The sequence below is a fragment of the Dermacentor silvarum genome, chromosome 1 (genome assembly GCF_013339745.2).
Source record: "Dermacentor silvarum isolate Dsil-2018 chromosome 1, BIME_Dsil_1.4, whole genome shotgun sequence".
Taxonomy (NCBI): Eukaryota; Metazoa; Arthropoda; class Arachnida; order Ixodida; family Ixodidae; genus Dermacentor; species Dermacentor silvarum.
Genome location: NC_051154.1, coordinates 334,265,761 through 334,284,899, shown reverse-complemented (window position 1 = coordinate 334,284,899; position 19,139 = coordinate 334,265,761). Strand labels below are relative to the sequence as shown.

At 49.9% G+C, this 19,139-nt stretch overlaps 23 non-coding genes across 23 annotated transcripts; all 23 read left to right on the top strand.

Moving 5' to 3' along the window:
• Nucleotides 1-418: 418 nt before the first annotated feature.
• Trnav-cac (transfer RNA valine (anticodon CAC)) lies at nucleotides 419-492 on the top strand. Its single transcript has one exon. It is a non-coding gene; the product is annotated as a tRNA-Val (tRNA).
• An 80-nt stretch (nucleotides 493-572) lies between these two features.
• Trnav-uac (transfer RNA valine (anticodon UAC)) lies at nucleotides 573-645 on the top strand. The gene has a single exon. It is a non-coding gene; the product is annotated as a tRNA-Val (tRNA).
• An 8,047-nt stretch (nucleotides 646-8,692) lies between these two features.
• Trnav-cac (transfer RNA valine (anticodon CAC)) lies at nucleotides 8,693-8,764 on the top strand. Its single transcript has one exon. It is a non-coding gene; the product is annotated as a tRNA-Val (tRNA).
• An 80-nt stretch (nucleotides 8,765-8,844) lies between these two features.
• Nucleotides 8,845-8,917, top strand: Trnav-cac (transfer RNA valine (anticodon CAC)). The gene has a single exon. It is a non-coding gene; the product is annotated as a tRNA-Val (tRNA).
• An 80-nt stretch (nucleotides 8,918-8,997) lies between these two features.
• Nucleotides 8,998-9,070, top strand: Trnav-cac (transfer RNA valine (anticodon CAC)). Its single transcript has one exon. It is a non-coding gene; the product is annotated as a tRNA-Val (tRNA).
• Nucleotides 9,071-9,150: 80 nt separating this feature from the next.
• On the top strand, nucleotides 9,151-9,223 carry Trnav-cac (transfer RNA valine (anticodon CAC)). The gene has a single exon. It is a non-coding gene; the product is annotated as a tRNA-Val (tRNA).
• Nucleotides 9,224-14,272: 5,049 nt separating this feature from the next.
• Trnav-cac (transfer RNA valine (anticodon CAC)) lies at nucleotides 14,273-14,345 on the top strand. The gene has a single exon. It is a non-coding gene; the product is annotated as a tRNA-Val (tRNA).
• An 80-nt stretch (nucleotides 14,346-14,425) lies between these two features.
• Trnav-cac (transfer RNA valine (anticodon CAC)) lies at nucleotides 14,426-14,498 on the top strand. The gene has a single exon. It is a non-coding gene; the product is annotated as a tRNA-Val (tRNA).
• An 80-nt stretch (nucleotides 14,499-14,578) lies between these two features.
• Trnav-cac (transfer RNA valine (anticodon CAC)) lies at nucleotides 14,579-14,651 on the top strand. Its single transcript has one exon. It is a non-coding gene; the product is annotated as a tRNA-Val (tRNA).
• A 79-nt stretch (nucleotides 14,652-14,730) lies between these two features.
• Nucleotides 14,731-14,803, top strand: Trnav-cac (transfer RNA valine (anticodon CAC)). Its single transcript has one exon. It is a non-coding gene; the product is annotated as a tRNA-Val (tRNA).
• An 80-nt stretch (nucleotides 14,804-14,883) lies between these two features.
• Trnav-cac (transfer RNA valine (anticodon CAC)) lies at nucleotides 14,884-14,959 on the top strand. Its single transcript has one exon. It is a non-coding gene; the product is annotated as a tRNA-Val (tRNA).
• A 79-nt stretch (nucleotides 14,960-15,038) lies between these two features.
• Trnav-cac (transfer RNA valine (anticodon CAC)) lies at nucleotides 15,039-15,111 on the top strand. Its single transcript has one exon. It is a non-coding gene; the product is annotated as a tRNA-Val (tRNA).
• An 80-nt stretch (nucleotides 15,112-15,191) lies between these two features.
• On the top strand, nucleotides 15,192-15,265 carry Trnav-cac (transfer RNA valine (anticodon CAC)). Its single transcript has one exon. It is a non-coding gene; the product is annotated as a tRNA-Val (tRNA).
• A 77-nt stretch (nucleotides 15,266-15,342) lies between these two features.
• Nucleotides 15,343-15,415, top strand: Trnav-cac (transfer RNA valine (anticodon CAC)). Its single transcript has one exon. It is a non-coding gene; the product is annotated as a tRNA-Val (tRNA).
• An 80-nt stretch (nucleotides 15,416-15,495) lies between these two features.
• Trnav-cac (transfer RNA valine (anticodon CAC)) lies at nucleotides 15,496-15,568 on the top strand. The gene has a single exon. It is a non-coding gene; the product is annotated as a tRNA-Val (tRNA).
• A 79-nt stretch (nucleotides 15,569-15,647) lies between these two features.
• Trnav-cac (transfer RNA valine (anticodon CAC)) lies at nucleotides 15,648-15,720 on the top strand. Its single transcript has one exon. It is a non-coding gene; the product is annotated as a tRNA-Val (tRNA).
• A 79-nt stretch (nucleotides 15,721-15,799) lies between these two features.
• Trnav-cac (transfer RNA valine (anticodon CAC)) lies at nucleotides 15,800-15,872 on the top strand. The gene has a single exon. It is a non-coding gene; the product is annotated as a tRNA-Val (tRNA).
• Nucleotides 15,873-15,952: 80 nt separating this feature from the next.
• Nucleotides 15,953-16,025, top strand: Trnav-cac (transfer RNA valine (anticodon CAC)). The gene has a single exon. It is a non-coding gene; the product is annotated as a tRNA-Val (tRNA).
• A 79-nt stretch (nucleotides 16,026-16,104) lies between these two features.
• Trnav-cac (transfer RNA valine (anticodon CAC)) lies at nucleotides 16,105-16,177 on the top strand. The gene has a single exon. It is a non-coding gene; the product is annotated as a tRNA-Val (tRNA).
• A 79-nt stretch (nucleotides 16,178-16,256) lies between these two features.
• On the top strand, nucleotides 16,257-16,329 carry Trnav-cac (transfer RNA valine (anticodon CAC)). The gene has a single exon. It is a non-coding gene; the product is annotated as a tRNA-Val (tRNA).
• An 80-nt stretch (nucleotides 16,330-16,409) lies between these two features.
• Nucleotides 16,410-16,482, top strand: Trnav-cac (transfer RNA valine (anticodon CAC)). The gene has a single exon. It is a non-coding gene; the product is annotated as a tRNA-Val (tRNA).
• A 79-nt stretch (nucleotides 16,483-16,561) lies between these two features.
• Nucleotides 16,562-16,634, top strand: Trnav-cac (transfer RNA valine (anticodon CAC)). The gene has a single exon. It is a non-coding gene; the product is annotated as a tRNA-Val (tRNA).
• Nucleotides 16,635-16,713: 79 nt separating this feature from the next.
• Nucleotides 16,714-16,786, top strand: Trnav-cac (transfer RNA valine (anticodon CAC)). Its single transcript has one exon. It is a non-coding gene; the product is annotated as a tRNA-Val (tRNA).
• The last annotated feature ends 2,353 nt before the right edge of the window (nucleotides 16,787-19,139 follow it).

Here is a 19,139-nt window from a genome sequence, read left to right as displayed (position 1 = left end):
CACAATAAAGAAAGAATTTCCTCTTGACCCACGTGGCATCAGATTTTTGCCGATAGATGACGATGACGGAACACCTTTTGATCAGATTATGCTGACCGGCCTCTACTGTATATGGCGCTCCCGCATGGCAGGCTTCTATTGCGATCCCGATAGAAGACCAGCCAGTGTGTATTTCCGGGAACAAATAAGACGTTTTCTTGATGTAGTTGCAACACAAGAGTGTCCTCCACCTTGGATGGCCAGGATGGAACCACTAGCCAATCTTAAGGAATTCTGAACAAAGCCTGTTACAATATGACAGGCTGCATGTGCTTATTATTTATTGTTAACGGATGTGAAGGCCATCTGTTTATGTACATATGCTAGTTATGTTGGTATTCCTATGTACCATTGCTTACCGGCAATAAAGAAAAAAAAAGGTTCCCGTGGTGTAGTGGTTATCACGTGCGCCTCACACGCGCAAGGTCCCCGGTTCGTTCCCGGGCGGGACCAAAGCTTTTTCATTTTTATTTCTATTGCGATCGTATACGCGCAGAAGAAAAGGGGGAGCGAAATACTCTACTCCGTGCTCGGTTCCCGTGGTGTAGTGGTTATCACATGCGCCTTACACGCGCAAGCTCCCCGGTTCGATCCCGGGCGGGAACAAAGCTTTTCGTTTTTATTTCTATTGCGATTGTATACGCGCTGAAGAAAAGGGGGAGCGAAATACTCTACTCCGTGCTCGGTTCCCGTGGTGTGATTCCACTTCCGGACACCGTCGGGTACGGACGTGGTTGACATGAGCTCCGTCAGCATCGGAGCGGCTTCAGCGGCCGAACAGGGCCGCGGTACCAGGACAAGTATGAACGAGGATTCGGAGTATCAGGTGCTGCTGCCACAATTACCAACTGGGCGAGTTGTTTTGAACACTTTGTTTTTACACGCAGACATGCGTGCTAGACCGTATCGCGTGGAACATTTCCGGGACATGCTGGCAAGTTTGAAGTTGCTGCCCGACGTAGTTGCGCTAGGGGCGTATCAGATGAGTCACGTATGGGCAGTAACATTCAAGAACGGTGAAGCTGTGAAGCAAATGCTATGTGCAAGAGAGGTCAAGGTCAAAGAGCGGCGTTGCATGGTTATCGATCCTGGGAACCAAGCAGTGCGTCTAAAGGTACAGTCAACCACAAAAGTTTGCTGACCACGCGAGCGCGTGCCAGACTGCCTATCCGCGCCACCTAGCGGTACGCCACCTAGCGGCGACAGGGGCGCTCTCCCGGATATGAGCCCTCTTGGTACTCGCCTTCCTGTTAATTTTTTATTCCCGTGCATGACATTGTTAGTTCGTTATGTTGACGCAGAGCGCTGTCTGCGATAAGACCGCCACATATCTGGCTTGATAGCAGTATCGGAGCAATCACTGCAACCTTTGTCGACTGGTGTGCCAGTGGGTAGATAAGTCTCACGAAGCGCTGCGACGATTTTTTTACGCGACGTTTACTGGCGCACTTTGGTTGGCAGCATCTTGGTCCAATGAGTGTTGCTGCTTCTGCGTCTTGAGAGAAAGGGTAGGGAGGTGTTTCACTGTCATCAAAAATAAAGAAAAAGCGGATGCATAGAAAATTTTCTTTCACACATAGGCGCATCTTCGCATCAGTCGCTGAAAACGTAGTAGACTTGCTTCAGGCCACGTGGTGATTGCCTATTTGGAAAGATGCCGCTGCGTGTTCCACTTGACGAAAGAAGGCACATTGTGCGTTTATTTATAGAGGGAATACCTCAGCGCGAAATCTGCCGCCGAACCAACAGGAGCCAAACTGCCGTGAATAGGATTATTCAAGCTTTCCGCGACGATGACAGATTCACAGATATGGAGCGCAGTGGGCGTCCAAGGGCCACGACTGAGGAAGAGGACCGCCTGATTACGGCCGCCATCGTGGCTGATCCTTTTCAAAGTGCAGAGGATATCCGAGAAGCGCTCTCGCTCACGGTATCGTCTGAGACTGTAAGAAGAAGGCTGAGTGAGCTTGGCCTGCAGTCTTTTGTAGCAGCACAGAAGCCCTGCCTCTCAGACAGCCAGCTACAAGAACGAGTCATGTTCGCTACAGCAATGAAAGATTGGACAACAGAGAAATGGGGCGATGTCATCTTTAGCGACGAGTCAACTTTTTCCACGCACTGGGACCAACGGAAGCGGGTTTGGCGTCCACTAAACTGCAGGTGTGTTTACAGTGTATTGGCAGTTAAAATCACGAAGCTAATTCTGCATCACAACATGTTTCACGTAAAATGAGCTTTTGGACATTACGAGATTTTTCTGTAGTGGTATTATGTTGAAAACATTAACGATTGTTTCATAGTACTACTTACTCTGAAGCTAATTAAAAGCTGCCAGTTTCAGTACTATCTAATGATGTTTGCACGTTTTCTATTGCAACTCTATATCAGCATTATAAAGTTCATACGCAAGAGGAATCACAACATTTTTAGACGCACCGCTGGAACCCAATTGTATGCTATTTCTTGCAGATATCTGCCTAATTACACACAGAGTGTTCTATCCAGTGGACGGTGTTCCGTGAGCGTGTGGGGAGCAATCAGCAAAGATGGCCTTGGTCCCCTTGTGCGTCTGGAAGGGCCCTTCACTGCGTCACGGTACTGCGACGTCATCACTAGACACCTCGTTCCGTATGCGCTGGACGGTCCCTTCAGCGACGGCTGCTATTTTTTTCAACACGACCGCAGCCCGATCCATAAAGCACGTATCGTCCAGTCATTTCTAGAAGAACATGCTGTTTGCCAGCTTGAGTGGCCTCCATGTGGCGCCGACTTGAATCCCATAGAAAATGTCTGGGGCATGTTGAAGAAACGGCTGTCCACACGAGCCAACCGCGGCCGCACGGCCGATACGCTGTGGCAAGCGATCGCACAAGAATGGGAAAGCCTGCGCGGTCGACCGGAGATTACTGAATCTATGTACGAGTCGATGCCCACACGCATCAATAGGGTGCTAGAAAACGGCGGACATTTCACTTCCTACTAGATCATTGAGAGACCTATGTTTCATGACACTTCTGTAAATGTCTTGTGAATAAATTCATCCCCTTCAGACACGAATTATGATGCACTGTCTGCAAATGCGTCAAATGCGCATGGCATCATTTCAAGACGCTCACTATTACATTCCAAGAAAGAAGACGAAGCAATGTGCTGTTTTGTGCGAGTTTCAGTAAAAAAATTAATTAGCGTATAACTCATTATCTAATTATTCTGAAATCCGTCAGCTTCAATGCTTGCACAAAAAGAATCAAATATTAGGCCCGAAACGCATGCGCACTTGCTTTTTCGGTTGTATTCGTGTCGACCGGAGAAAAAAAATACTCTTGACGTTGGTCTTGGAACGCGGCACGTCGAACGATTGTCTAACATGGTAGTGTCTCCAGCAAAGTGATCATCTGCAGCAATACGCAGGACAATGAAGTTAACTGACCGCTAGTTGTCCCATCAGGAAGCGGACACGAATGTGCACACTGAGTTTTAGGTCATTTGAAGAAACACGTGGCGTGGGACGCGCCTCCGAAGTTCGAGTCCCCAAACGAGGACGCCGTGTCGCAAAGGGTTATAAAAAGAGTCATCGCACCCGATTATTTCTTATTTTTCTAAATGTAACCACTATAGCAGCGTGGTGGTTCGGGCTTTGCGCAGCAAAACCTGGGCGCAGGCGATCAAATCCCGGCCGCTACTGTCACTTAGCGATGGGGGAGGAACGGAAAAATTCTGCCTACTGACTAAGCATCTGTGTCCCATGGCTACCTCACTGCTCACTCACGCACTCACGAAAAAAAAAAAACAGCGTGGCTACGCGAAAATAGAACTGATAACAGCCGAAGAATACGCTGTCTGATTACTTGTACTGATATTCTGCTCTCAAAATATAAGCAAGTAGCCCTGGCTAACAAAGAGCGCGTCACGTTGAAAGAGATAGGTAGAAAATATTTGCGCACAGTGCGAAAATAGACAGGCCATAGATTTAAGGAGGGATGCGTCTTCAACGTAGCGCTGCTGTCGATCGCTGGTGACGTAGCGGAAGTGTCGCGAAGAGGCTCTTGGCAGCGCGCTCGCGTGGTCCGCAAACTATTGTGGTTGACTGTACATTGGATGCTTCACAAACTTCCGGACGAGGTTGTGTGCGAAGCCTTGGCACCCTTCGGCACTGTCAAGGACATTACTCGAGAACGGTGGCGTGTTCAAGGACTGCGAGAGAAAGGTTCGTCAACACGGCTTGTCAATTTAGTGTTGCGGAAGGGACTGACAGTGGAAGACGTGCCACATTTGTTGCGTGTCGCGGGGGAACAGGTCTTGGTAGTAGCACCAGGCAGAGCACCCCTTTGCCTTCGGTGCAGGAACACCGGACACATCCGTCGGGATTGCCGCGTTCCTCGTTGCGCACTCTGCCGTCGCTATGGGCATGACGAGTCGCAGTGCGCGAAAACATACGCGAGCGTGACAGGGCCAGCAGCAAAAGAGGAAATGGTTGAGCTTCTAATGGATGAAGCCGAAGTTGCTGAAGTGTCTCCTGGTGATGCGGATCAGACGAAGGTACCGGTGACGCCCTCTGAGCAAGAGCCACGGGGACCAGAGGAGGGAATACCGCACGGGACAAGTGAGCCTGGAGATGAAGTGAAACACAGCGCAAAAAACGACCCAAACATGGTTGACAACGTAGATATAGAACCATCAAACACCAATACGACTTGCAGCGACGAAGCGTATGCTGAGGAAATGGAAGTAGCTGGCGTAAGCGGGTCCGTCGTGAAAAGAACTCGCGACCAAACCGACCGCGAAGACGGCGATTTAGGAGAACCTTCAAGCGAGGAACCGCCTGCAAAATCGGTGGTTACGCGTCGGCCGACCTTTCGACCGAAACCAATTATCCCGCCGGATAGACAACCGGCGGCTACCAAGCTCAAGTAGGACGTGAACACGTGCCTGCGAAGGCACACGGGCGGAGAACCACGCACCATGGCTACAAAATCGAGAAAGGTCGTGTGCTACGCATCCAAGGTACGCGTGAAGACGGTTTTTGGAAATTGTGGGAATCTGTGTATACTGACATGCATGCATCTGTTGGACGTTATGCACGTTGTGCGTAGGCGCGGAATGCACAATATGCGGTCAGCATGTTTTTAATCGACAATGGCAGTGAATCTGGTGAGAGGACTGCGAGTGGCTACGCTTAATGTACGTGGCCTTGCCGCAAGACGTCGGCAATATCAGGTCAGTCGCCTCCTTGTTGAAAATGAACTGGATCTTGTTGCAGCACAAGAAACAAATGTTGAAAGCGAAGAACAAACTGATCGCATGGTAGCCACTTTTAGGATGTATTATAACGTTTGTGTGTGCCATGCTGTGGGGACGTCCGGGGGCTGTTTACTTTTGATACGAAAGAGTTTGGGTATCACTGAGTAGGCGCTCACTGTAAGTGAAACTGGTCGTCTTATCGTTTTTGATTTTTCTTTCAGTGGTTTTCAGTGGAGACTTATTTGTGTGTATGCGCCCAATGATATGCATGAAGGAAATGTGTTTTTCGCCGAAGTTGAACAGTATCTAAGTTGTGATTGCGATAGGTATATCATATTTTGGGGGGACTTCAATTGCGTCTGTTATGCTCAAGATCGCGCTAAGCGACCCGCAGTGCGGGACAAAAGTGCTCTGTTTTTGAACACCCTAGTTCAGGAACACAACTTAGAAGATGTTGGCCGTCTCTTAATCGGTACAACACAACTGCAATATACGCATTGTCAGCGCGGCAGTCAGGCGAGATTGGATGGAGCGTATGTTTCGCTTGACCTTGTACCAATGTGTAACGGCTATGCTGTACAGCCGGTCTCTTTCAGCGATCATAGTATGGTGTTTTTTACCATTGGCACCCGACCAAAACAGTCACGTTTCAACTGGCAGCTTTGGAAATTTAATCAAAACCTTCTTGAAGATGAATGCTTTGTTACCAGAGTAAAAGAAGAAATAGCAAAAGTTGTAAACGACCAGCCAAGGGACTATATGCGGAAGCATGGGAAGAGCTAAAAATTAAAGTTAAAATGATCGCGATTGAAAGGGGATGTGTTAGGCGCCACAATGAAAAAATTAAGGAAAAGGAGCTCCAACGACAGCTCGAGTTCTTGCTTGAGGTGGAGAGTGCCGAACCTGGAAAGTTTACAGGTGATATTAGCACCGTTAAAAACGAATTGGAAGCTATTGACATTAGAAAATATAAGGCTGCTGTGATTCGGGGGCGAGCAGAGAGGCTATGGGTTGATCAGAGGCCAAACAAACGCGCCCTGGCCGATGAAAAGAGGTATGCTATGAAGAATGAAATTCAACAAATCAGGTATGATGATAAGATCACATCGGATCAAAAAATGATAGAAATCGCCTTTGCAGAGCACTATCGGAAACTTTTTGGTGAAAGGAAACTGGTGGATTTAGGGTTTAAAAAAGATTTCTTGAATGCCATGCCGCAACTTGATGATGACGTAAGAGAGAGATTAGAAGAACCGATCAGCAAACGTGACATCGAGCATGCGATAGAAGAGCTGGCTGACGGAAAGGCGCCGGGACCGGATGGGCTGGGATCTGCTTTTTATAAAGCTTTCGCACCTGAAGTGTCATATATATTATTACAAGTGTTCGCTGAGGCATACGAGAAAAAGCAAGCACCTCCGTCATTTCGTAGTGGCCATATGGTCCTAATCCCAAAAACAGACGATCACGAGAAGCTTCTATCAGTAAGCTCATATAGACCAATTAGTCTTACAAATACAGACTACAAGGTATTAATGAAAATCCTGTCGAAGAGGCTACAAACTGTGATCAAAGACATCGTCGGGCCACACCAAACATGTGGCATCAAAGGGCGCACCATTTCCACCAACACTCATGTGGCACGCAGTGTACTCGAATGCTGTGACGCCTTTTCAGATCGAGTTGCCATGCTGCAGCTCGACCTAGCGAAGGCATTTGATCGAGTGTCACATGAAGTGCTGTTTCATATTCTTAATTACGTAAACGTTGGCAATGTTATTATGGAAGGAGTAAAAATGGCATATCGGGACTGTACTATACAGATTTTCATTAATAAAAACCTGAGTGAAAGGATTTCAGTCAAATCCAGCGTCCGGCAAGGATGTCCGCTCAGCCCCCTGCTTTTTGCGGTGTATACCTTGAGCCATTCTGTTTAGCCGTGATCCGTAGCGATAATATTAGAGGATTTAGACTGCAAAGGACCGAAGTAAAATTGTTGGCGTACGCGGATGACATTGCTGTTTTCTGCGATGATCGAGAAAGTATCCGAGAAGTCGTTCGCGTGGCAAAAGAGTTCTTCAAGAAAACAGGATCTGAAATAAATGGGAAAAAAGTTGTGGCATATGGCATTGTCATTGGGACGTAACGCCAGATTGTTTTGCATCGGCGCGTTGGACGACCACACCAGCAAAATATCTGGGAGTGCCACTCCAGCATTACAAAGATAGCAAGGATTACTGGTTGGACGAAACTAATAAGATGAAGGAAAAAGCAGGTGGCTGGATGGGACGAGGCTTGTCAATGTTCGGCCGTGCTAGTGCTTGTAACTTGTTTTTAGTAGCCAAAGTGTGGTACGTAATGCAAATTCTGTTCATGGCTAGAGTGAATGTGCAAAAGATACATAGGGTATTCGCTGTCTTTATTTGGGGTTCCAGTTGGGAAAGGGTCAGCCGCAGTAATTTGTTTCGGTCAGTTCGCACTGGTGGACTGGGTCTCGCTCACTTGTATATCAAGCAGCTTGTGTCGCGCTTTTTCTTTTTACGAGACCAAAGTGTTGGTTTCTTGCGAACAGTAATTCAGGTACGGCTGGCAAAAGCTCTGCCAGAGTTCATTATAGCGTCTTGTGAAGACAGAGGGCAAAGTGTGACTGGATATATGCGTGAAGTGGTTATGTCTTTTCGTATCTTGCATGCGAGGTTTTCCTTGGAATATTTATGTACCATCACAAAGAAAAAGCTCTATAATGATTTAGTGGATGTTGATGCCAATACCTATATACCGAACTGTAAACTGTGGAGGACCAGGAAATGACGTTTTGAAGAGAGTAAGAAGGATGCCCGTAAGATCTACAGTTAAAAGTTTCTTTTTTAAAGTGCATACAAATACATTGCCAGTAAAGACATGGTTAGAACAGAAAGGGAATTTACGTGCCATGGACAGCTAACTGCTTGCTCTGCAAAAAACCGGAGAGCATTGATCATGCTTTCATTGACTGTTGGGATGCAATATTTCATTGGGACATCCTACAACGAACGCTCAAAAAAGATCTTCCAATAACACCGATAGGTATACGTTTCTTGGCCATTGATAATCAAGGTGAAATACCGCACGATACGTTCATGCTCCTGAGCCTCCACAGCTTTTGGAAGACAAGAATGTCGGTCCGCCATGCTGATATAAATCTTCGCACGACAGGTGAAAATTTCATTCTCAGTATTGCAGAAGTTAGAGAACATTATCAAGCGCAAACCGAGCCTCCGGAATGGGTGGCTATTCTTGATGACCTTGTAAGTTTGAAAAGATTTTAATATGACTACGTCAGTCAAGTGCGACTGATGTATTTTATACGTGTGCTCATGTTTTTGTTTTTGTGTATTTCTGTCAAAGCAGGCAATAAAGAAAAAAAAAATCGGTTCCCGTGGTATAGTGGTTATCACGTGCGCCTCACACGTGCAAGGTCCCGGTTCGATCCCGGGCGGGAACAAAGCTTTTTCATTTTTATTTCTATTGCGATTGTATACGCGCAGAAGAAAAGGGGGAGCGAAATACTCTACTCCGTGCTTGGTTCCCGTGGTGTAGTGGTTATCACGTGCGCCTCACACGCGCAAGGTCCCCGGTTCGATCCCGGGCGGGAACAAAACTTTTTCATTTTTATTTCTATTGCGATCGTATACGCGCAGAAGAAAAGGGGGAGCGAAATACTCTACTCCTTGCTCGGTTCCCGTGGTGTAGTGGTTATCACGTGCGCCTCACACGCGCAAGGTCCCCGGTTCGATCCCGGGCGGGAACAAAGCTTTTTCATTTTTATTTCTATTGCGATCGTATACGCACAAAAGAAAAGGGGGAGCGAAATACTCTACTCCGTGCTCGGTTCCCGTGGTGTAGTGGTTATCACATGCGCCTCACACGCGCAAGGTCCCCGGTTCGATCCCGAGCGGGAACAAAGCTTTTCGTTTTTATTTCTATTGCGATCGTATACGCACAAAAGAAAAGGGGGAGCGAAATACTCGACTCCGTGCTCGGTTCCCGTGGTGTAGTGAGTAATTCTGCTTCCGGCCACCGAGCGTGACCGACGCATGATGACGGGCTCCGTAGGAGCGGCTTCAGCGGCCCAGAGCGGCCGCGGTAACAGGAATTTTGCTGCGGACAACGAGTACCAAGTTGTTTTGCCGAGTTTGCCAACAGGGCGTTTTGTTGTGAACACAGTTTTTTTACATTGTGATATCAGGGCCCGCCCATACCGGGTGGAAGATTTCCGCGATGCGCTCGCCCCGTTATCGCTCCTGCCGGAAGTGGTGGCTCTCGGGGCCTACCGTATGAGCCATGTTTGGGCCGTGACCTTCAAAGACAACGAAGCTGTGAAGAAGATCGTCAGTGTTGGTGAGCTACAGGTCAAGAAGGGCCGATGCCTCGTCATTGACCCCGCCAACCAGGATGTACGCTTAAAAGTGCATTGGCTGCTGCACACCGTTCCTGACGAGGACGTGCGACTTGCCTTCGCGCCGTTTGGAAAGGTCACGGACGTCGCCCGCGACCGGTGGCGGGTGCATGGCGTGGCTGACAAGAACTCTACCACAAGACTAGTTACGCTGAAGTTGAAGCCGGGCGTAATGCTTGACGACCTGCCACACCAGGTGAGCGTCTCCGGCGAGCTGGCTCTTGTGGTTGTGCCGGGCAGGGCCCCTCTCTGCCTACGCTGCCGCGGGACGGGCCATATTCGTCGCGACTGCCGCATTCCGCGGTGTGGTGCCTGCCGACGCTTCGGTCACGAAGAGAGTCAGTGCGAGCGGACGTACGCTAGCGTGACCGGACCCGTGAGAAACGACGACAACTCCGCCCTACTCATGGACGAGGCGGATATGGAAGACACATCGACCACGACTAAGGAAGCAGCTGGCGAGGTTGCAGAGTCGGAGGCACGACCTCAGAAACAGGGGCAACATGTCGATGAAGCCGTCGCCACTGAACAGCAAGAGCAAGTGGAGGGCACTGTAGCCATGCCGAACCGTGAGGAAGAGAGCCCACCTGACCCGGGAACGGCCTCCACCCCCCCTGAACATGAAGACATGGACACCCATACCGGGCTTGCCAACTTGCAGGCGGGGAAACGCCCGCGCGACCAGACCAATAGCCTGACTACGACGCAGGACAGCAGCGGCGGAGACGAGCCACCGCCCAAAGCGCCAGGTATGAGGAGACCAACCTTGAAGCTGCGGCCGAACATTACGGCCGATCCACGGCAGGCGGGTAAACCGCCTCCGTAGTTCTGTACTGTGGTTTGCTTGAGGCGGGTTGGGGGGTTCGTGAGTGCAATGGCCGTCACCCTGAGCGCTATTCTCTTGGATATGTGTCAGGAACGAGGGCCCGAGTTGCATGTCAGTGTTGTTTTCGAGAGGTCGGGTTGTGTTCCCATTTGTGGCACTCAACGCGGTTATCGGCGCGTCATTATCAACACTCGTCCCTGCGTAACTGTGACGGGCACCATTCTACCGTGTAGCCATGGCAGCTAATATCGAAGGAGCGCTACGTGTAGCCACGTTAAATGTACGAGGGCTCGGTGCAAGAAGGCGGCAATGTCAGCTAAGTCGCCTTCTCTTAGATAATGACTTGCATCTTGTGGGAATCCAAGAAACGAAAATAGAGAGCCAAGAGCTAACCGACAGAATGGTGTCCAATTTTCGTGCGCACTTTGACGTGTGTGTTTCTCACGCTGTTGGTGGATCAGGTGGTTGCGCTGTATTCATTGGAAGAAACTTTGGCATTTGTGTGCAGTCAGTGTTTTCGTGTGAAAGTGGGCGCCTTTTAGTGGCTGATTTTTGTTTTTGCGATAAGGATTTCCGTGTCATTTGTGTCTACGCACCGAATATTCAAACAGACCGGCGATCCTTCTTTGAGCGTCTTGAAGAGTACGTAAACTGTGACAAGGTGGTAATACTGCTGGGCGATTTTAACTGCGTATGCACTGCTGACGACCACGCAAAATTTTCACACGTACGCGATAGGAGTGCTGAATTGCTAAATGCAGTGGTGCACGATTACGATTTGGAAGATATCGGTAGTGTCTTCGCCAGCGGTACTCACCCGCAGTTTACGCACTTCCAGCGTGATAGCCACGCTCGGCTAGATAGATTATATGTGTCAGCCGAATTGGTGCCCTTGTGTAGTGAATATGATGTGCAACCCATTGCATATAGCGACCACTGCTTGGTAACTGCCACCTTTGGGAAAAGACAGATCAAACACACCTTTAACTGGGACCTCTGGAAGTTGAACGCGCAGTTGCTGGATGACGATGCCTTCGTTGATGCTGTTGCGAAAGAACTTGAAAGCCTGATTTCAGTCGAATTAGCAAGCTTCGCCATTAAATGGGAAGAATTTAAACAGAAAGTAAAAACAATGGCTATTGAAAGAAGCAGTGTCCTTCGGCATAACCTGAAACAGGCAGAAACGAACCTTCGCCAGCAACTGCAATTTTTCATCTGCATGGAAAGTGTCCAGCCTGGTGTGTATGTTAACGAAATAAAGGAAGTGAAAGCCGAACTCGAAAGGATAGACTCTGAGAAATACAAAGCCGCCGTTGTGCGATCAAGGTCTGAGAAGCTGTGGGCGGGAGAAGCGCCAACAAAACGAGCTCTCTCAGACGAGAAAAGGTACGCATGTCGGAAGGAAATCCGCCAGCTAACTAAAGGCAATGACATCACGTCCGACAAAACCGACATCAAACAAGGGATCGTCGATCACTTCAAAGCCTTCTTAGGTCAGCCACGCGAACCTAAAGATGGCTACCAGACGGAATTCCTTTCACTGATGCCAAAGCTCGATGAAGAAGTTAAGGCACGGCTAGAACATCCCATTACCCTGAGTGAGATAGAGTGCGCAATAGACGAGTTGGCGCCCGGTAAAGCACCTGGGCCTGATGGCTTAGGGGCTGCTTTCTATAAAACGTTTAAGTCAGCGCTGGCTCATGTCCTCCATCTAGTTATCAGCGAAGCGTATGACCGAAAAAGATTGCCCTTGTCTTTCACAACCTCGCATATCGTGCTAATCCCGAAGAGTGATGACGAAAAGAAACGTTTGTTGCCAGGCTCATATCGCCCGATAACTCTAGCCAACGTTGACTATAAGGTATTCACGAAAGTTTTAGCGAAACGACTGCAAAGTGTCATAAAAACATTGGTAGGGCCTCACCAGACTTGTGGCATTAAAGGCCGCAGTATTACAACAAATGTACACGTGGTTCGAAGTGTGCTAGAGTGTTGCGACGCGATTGGCGATTACGTCGCGATGATGCAGATAGATTTGGCGAAAGCCTTCGACCTCGTCTCGCACAAGGATCTACTATGCATACTCGAACATACGAACGTTGGCAGTGTCATAACGGAAGGCGTAACGATGGCGTACAAAGACTGCTCAACGCGAATCATTGTTAATGGGGAGCTCACCGATAGCTTTCGTGTGCTCTCGTCGGTGCGTCAAGGATGCCCGCTTTCGCCCCTTCTGTTTGCTGCTTATCTCGAGCCACTCTGTTTGGCCATTAAGAACAACGACCGCATAGCAGGCTATCGACTACAGGCAGCACACGTTAAAATATTGGCGTATGCAGACGACATCGCGATTCTCTGCACAAATAAAGCCAGTATTAAAGAGGCAACTACTGTAGTCGAAAAATTTTGCGATTCAGCTGGAGCCCAGATAAATTGGGATAAAAGTTATGGCTTCTGGCATGGGAGTTGGGAAGACACGCCCGAGACCTTTTCTCGATTGAATTGGTCAAAGTTACCTACACAGTACCTGGGGGTGCCTCTCGGAAGTTACCGTGAGGCCGAACCGTACTGGCTCGACCAAGCTTCGAGAGCAAAGGAAAAGGCTGACGGTTGGAGAGGAAAGCAATTGTCAATGTTTTCTAGAGCCACTGTTTGCAACCTCTTTTTAGTTTCAAAGATATGGTATGTTATGAATGTGTTGTGTGCTGCGTGGGTAAGCGTACAAAAAATTCACCGCATTTTCGCTACTTTCATTTGGGCCTCTACCTGGGAGAGGACGAGTCGAACAAACTTGTTTCTCCCGGTCAAGACAGGTGGGCTGGGTCTGGTTCACTTGTTTTTGCGACAAATTGTGTCACGCTTTGTGTTTCAGCGGGATCAAAATGATCTCTTTCTTCGAACAATAGTACAAGTACGGCTGGGCAGACTTCTTCCAGGATTCGTTGTTTCGTCGGCTCAGAACATGCCGGGAACTGTGAAAGGATACCTGCGTGAAGTGGTGATGTCATATAGGATGTTAAATGTGCGTTTCTCACAGCAGTATCTGTCCACCGTTACAAAGAAAAAATTGTACAGAGATCTTGTGGACACGATGCTCCCCGTACCTTTGTACCGCTCGCCACACCGTGGAGGCCCCGGACAGGACGTGCTAAAAAGAGTTAAGAAAATGCCAGTACGGCCATCGACTAAGTCCTTCTTCTTCCAATTACATTCAAACACACTTCCCGTTAAGACCTGGCTTCATAGCAAGGGTATTTTCATCCCCTGGAACACCAACTGCTTTTTATGTAAAAAACCAGAAACAATAGAACATGTTTTCCTAGATTGCTGGGACCCGATCTTTCACTGGGACGTTCTGCAGAGAACGCTGAAGAAGCAGTTACCCCTGGACCCGTATGGGATACGCTTTTTGCCAATAGATACCTCAGAGCAAGTACCGTACGACCTCATTATTGTCCTGGGCCTCCACGCTATGTGGAAAACTCGCATGCAATTTGAACATGCAGACTTGGTTGTAATATCGGTGCGAGAACACTTCATTGAGAGTGTTGTTTACGTGAGAGACGCTTACAAATCACTGCCTGATCCACCACAATGGATGTCTGTAATGGATGAACTGGTGTCACTGAAAAGATTTTAGTGCTGTGCTAGCCAAAGTGTGGCTGGCACGTTTTATCCTTTGTAACCTATGAGTTTGTACGTCGAAAACGGCAATAAAGAAAAAAAAAGTTCCCGTGGTGTAGTGGTTATCACGTGCGCCTCACACGCGCAAGGTCCCCGGTTCGATCCCGCGCGGGAACAAAGCTTTTTCATTTTCATTTCTATTGCGATCGTATACGCACAAAAGAAAAGGGGGAGCGAAATACTCTACTCCTTGCTCGGTTCCCGTGGTGTAGTGGTTATCACGTGCGCGTCACACGCGCAAGGTCCCCGGTTCGATCCCGGGCGGGAACAAAGCTTTTTCATTTTTATTTCTATTGCGATCGTATACGCACAAAAGAAAAGGGGGAGCGAAATACTCTACTCCTTGCTCGGTTCCCGTGGTGTAGTGGTTATCACGTGCGCCTCACACGCGCAAGGTCCCCGGTTCGATCCCGGGCGGGAACAAAGCTTTTTCATTTTTATTTCTATTGCGATCGTATACGCACAAAGAAAAGGGGGAGCGAAATACTCTACTCCTTGCTCGGTTCCCGTGGTGTAGTGGTTATCACGTGCGCCTCACACGCGCAAGGTCCCCGGTTCGATCCCGGGCGGGAACAAAGCTTTTTCATTTTTATTTCTATTGCGATCGTATACGCACAAAAGAAAAGGGGGAGCGAAATACTCTACTCCTTGCTCGGTTCCCGTGGTGTAGTGGTTATCACGTGCGCCTCACACGCGCAAGGTCCCCGGTTCGATCCCGGGCGGGAGGGACAAAGCTTGTTTCTTTTTATTTCTATTGCGATCGTATACGCACAAAGAAAAGGGGAGCGAAATACTCTACTCCCGTGCTCGGTTCCCGTGGTGTAGTGGTTATCACGTGCGCCTCACACGCGCAAGGTCCCCGGTTCGATCCCGGGCGGGAACAAAGCTTTTCATTTTTATTTCTATTGCGATCGTATACGCACAAAAGAAAAGGGGGAGCGGAAATATCCTACTCCTTGCTCGGTTCCCGTGGTGTAGTGGTTATCACGATGCGCCTCACACGCGCAAGGTCCCCGGTTCGATCCAGGGCGGGAACAAAGCTTTTCGTTTTATTTCTATTGCGATCGTATACGCACAAAGAAAAGGGGGAGCGAAATACTCTACTCCTTGCTCGGTTCCCGTGGTGTAGTGGTTATCACGTGCGCCTCACACGCGCAAGGTCCCCGGTTCGATCCCGGGCGGGAGCAAAGCTTTTTCATTTTTATTTCTATTGTGATCGTATACGCACAAAAGAAAAGGGGGAGCGAAATACTCTACTCCTTGCTCGGTTCCCGTGGTGTAGTGGTTATGACGTGCGCCTCACACGCGCAAGGTCCCCGGTTCGATCCCGGGCGGGAACAAAACTTTTCGTTTTTATTTCTATTGCGATTGTATGCGCGCCGAAGAAAAGGGGGAGCGAAATACCCTACTCCGTGCTCGGTTCCCGTGGTGTAGTGGTTATCACATGCGCCTCACACGCGCAAGGTCCCCGGTTCGATCCAGGGCGGGAACAAAGCTTTTCGTTTTCATTTCTATTGCGATTGTATGCGCGCCGAAGAAAAGGGGGAGCGAAATACTCTACTCCGTGCTCGGTTCCCGTGGTGTAGTGGTTATCACGTGCGCCTCACACGCGCAAGGTCCCCGGTTCGATCCCGGGAGGGAACAAAGCTTTTTCATTTTTATTTCTATTGCGATTGTATGCGCACAAAAGAAAAGGGGGAGCGAAATACCCTACTCCGTGCTCGGTTCCCGTGGTGTAGTGGTTATCACATGCGCCTCACACGCGCAAGGTCCCCGGTTCGATCCAGGGCGGGAACAAAGCTTTTCGTTTTTATTTCTATTGCGATTGTATGCGCGCCGAAGAAAAGGGGGAGCGAAATACTCTACTCCGTGCTCGGTTCCCGTGGTGTAGTGGTTATCACGTGCGCCTCACACGCGCAAGGTCCCCGGTTCGATCCCGGGCGGGAACAAAGCTTTTCGTTTTTATTTCTATTGCGATTGTATGCGCGCCGAAGAAAAGGGGGAGCGAAATACTCTACTCCGTGCTCGGTTCCCGTGGTGTAGTGGTTATCACGTGCGCCTCACACGCGCAAGGTCCCCGGTTCGATCCCGGGCGGGAACAAAGCTTTTTCATTTTTATTTCTATTGCGATCGTATACGCACAAAAGAAAAGGGGGAGCGAAATACTCTACTCCTTGCTCGGTTCCCGTGGTGTAGTGGTTATCACGTGCGCCTCACACGCGCAAGGTCCCCGGTTCGATCCCGGGCGGGAACAAAGCTTTTCGTTTTTATTTCTATTGCGATTGTATGCGCGCCGAAGAAAAGGGGGAGCGAAATACTCTACTCCGTGCTCGGTTCCCGTGGTGTAGTGGTTATCACGTGCGCCTCACACGCGCAAGGTCCCCGGTTCGATCCCGGGCGGGAACAAAGCTTTTCGTTTTTATTTCTATTGCGATTGTATGCGCACAAAAGAAAAGGGGGAGCCAAATACTCTACTCCTTGCTCGGTTCCCGTGGTGTAGTGGTTATCACGTGCGCCTCACACGCGCAAGGTCCCCGGTTCGATCCCGGGCGGGAACAAAGCTTTTCGTTTTTATTTCTATTGCGATTGTATGCGCGCCGAAGAAAAGGGGGAGCGAAATACTCTACTCCGTGCTCGGTTCCCGTGGTGTGATTCTGCTTCCGGCCACCGAGCGTGACGGACGTAAGATGACGGGCTCCGTAGGAGCGGCTTCAGCGGCCCAGAGCGGCCGCGGTAACAGGAATTTTGCTGCTGACGGGTATCAAGTTGTTTTGCCGAGTTTGCCAACAGGTCGTTTTGTTGTGAACACAGTTTTTTTACATTGTGACATCAGGGCCCGCCCATACCGGGTGGAAGATTTCCGCGATGCGCTCGCCCCGTTATCGCTCCTGCCGGAAGTGGTGGCTCTCGGGGCCTACCGTATGAGCCACGTTTGGGCCGTGACCTTCAAGGACGACGAAGCCGTGAAGAAAATAGTCAGCGTTGGTGAGCTGCAGGTCAAAAAGGGCCGATGCCTCGTCATTGACCCCGCCAACCAGGATGTGCGCTTGAAAGTGCATTGGCTGCTGCACACCGTTCCCGACGAGGACGTGCGTCTTGCCTTCGCGCCGTTTGGAAAGGTCACGGACGTCGCCCGCGACCGGTGGCGTGTTCATGGCGTGGCTGATAAGAGCTCCACTACAAGACTGGTTACGCTGAAGTTGAAACCGGGCGTAATGCTGGACGACCTGCCACATCAGGTGAGCGTCGCCGGAGAGCTGGCTCTCGTGGTTGTGCCGGGCAGGGCCCCTCTCTGCCTGCGCTGCCGCGGAACGGGCCATATTCGTCGCGACTGCCGCATTCCGCGGTGTGGTGCGTGCCGACGCTTCGGTCACGAAGAGAGCCAGTGTGAGCGGACGTACGCTAGCGTGACCGGACCCGTGAGCAACGACGACCACTCCGCCCTGCTCATGGACGAGGCGGACATGGAAGACACATCGTCCACGGCTAAGGAAGCGGCTGGCGAGGTGGCAGAGTCGGAGGTACGACTTCAAGAACAAAGGCAACACGTCGACGAGGCCGCCGCCTCTGAACAGCAAGAGAAAGCAGAGGGCACTGCAGCCATGCCGAACCGTGAGGAAGAGAGCCCACCTGATCCGGGAGCAGCCTCCACCGCCCCTGAACAGGAAGACATGGACACCCATACCGGGCTCGCTAACTTGCAGGCGGGGAAACGCCCGCGCGACCAGACCAATACCTGGCTACGACGCAGGACAGCAGCGGCGGAGACGAGCCACCGCCCAAAACGCCAGGTATGAGGAGACCTACCTTGAAGCTGCGGCCGAACATTACGGCCGATCCACGGCAGGCGGGTAAACCGCCTCCGTAGTTCTGTACTGTGTTTTGCTTGAGGCGGGTTGGGGGGTTCGTGAGTGCAATGGCCGTCACCCTGAGCGCTATTCTCTTGGATATGTGTCAGGAACGAGGGCCCGAGTTGCATGTGAGTGTTGTTTTCGAGAGGTCGGGTTGTGTTCCCTTTTGTGGCATTCGACGCGGTTATCGGCGCGTCATTATCAACACTCGTCCCTGCGTAACTGTGATGGGCACCATTCTACCGTGTAGTCATGGCAGCTAATATCGAAGGAGCCCTACGTGTAGCCACGTTAAATGTACGAGGGCTCAGCGCAAGAAGGCGGCAATGTCAGCTAAGCCGGCTACTCTTAGATAATGACTTGCATCTTGTGGGAATCCAAGAAACGAAAATAGAGAGCCAAGAACTAACCGACAGAATGGTGTCCAATTTTCGTGCGCACTTTGACGTGTGTGTTTCTCACGCTGTTGGTGGATCAGGTGGTTGCGCTGTATTCATTCGAAGAAACTTTGGCATTTGTGTGGAGTCAGTGTTTTCGTGTGAAAGTGGGCGCCTTTTAGTGGCTGATTTTTGTTTTTGCGATAAGGATTTCCGTGTCATTTGTGTCTACGCACCGAATATTCAAACAGACCGGCGATCCTTCTTTGAGCGTCTTGAAGAGTACGTAAACTGTGACAAGGTGGTAATACTGCTGGGCGATTTTAACTGTGTATGCACTGCTGACGACCGCGCAAAATTTTCACACGTACGCGATAGGAGTGCTGAATTGCTAAATGCAGTGGTGCACGATAACGACTTGGAAGATATCGGTAGTTTCTTTGCCAGTGGTACTCACCCGCAGTTTACTCACTTCCAGCGTGATAGCCACGCTCGGCTAGATAGATTATATGTGTCAGCCGAATTGGTGCCCTTGTGTAGTGAATATGATGTGCAACCCATTGCATATAGCGATCACTGCTTAGTAACTGCCACCTTTGGGAAAAGACAGATCAAACACACCTTTAACTGGGACCTCTGGAAATTGAACGCGCAGTTGCTGGATGACGATGCTTTCGTTGATG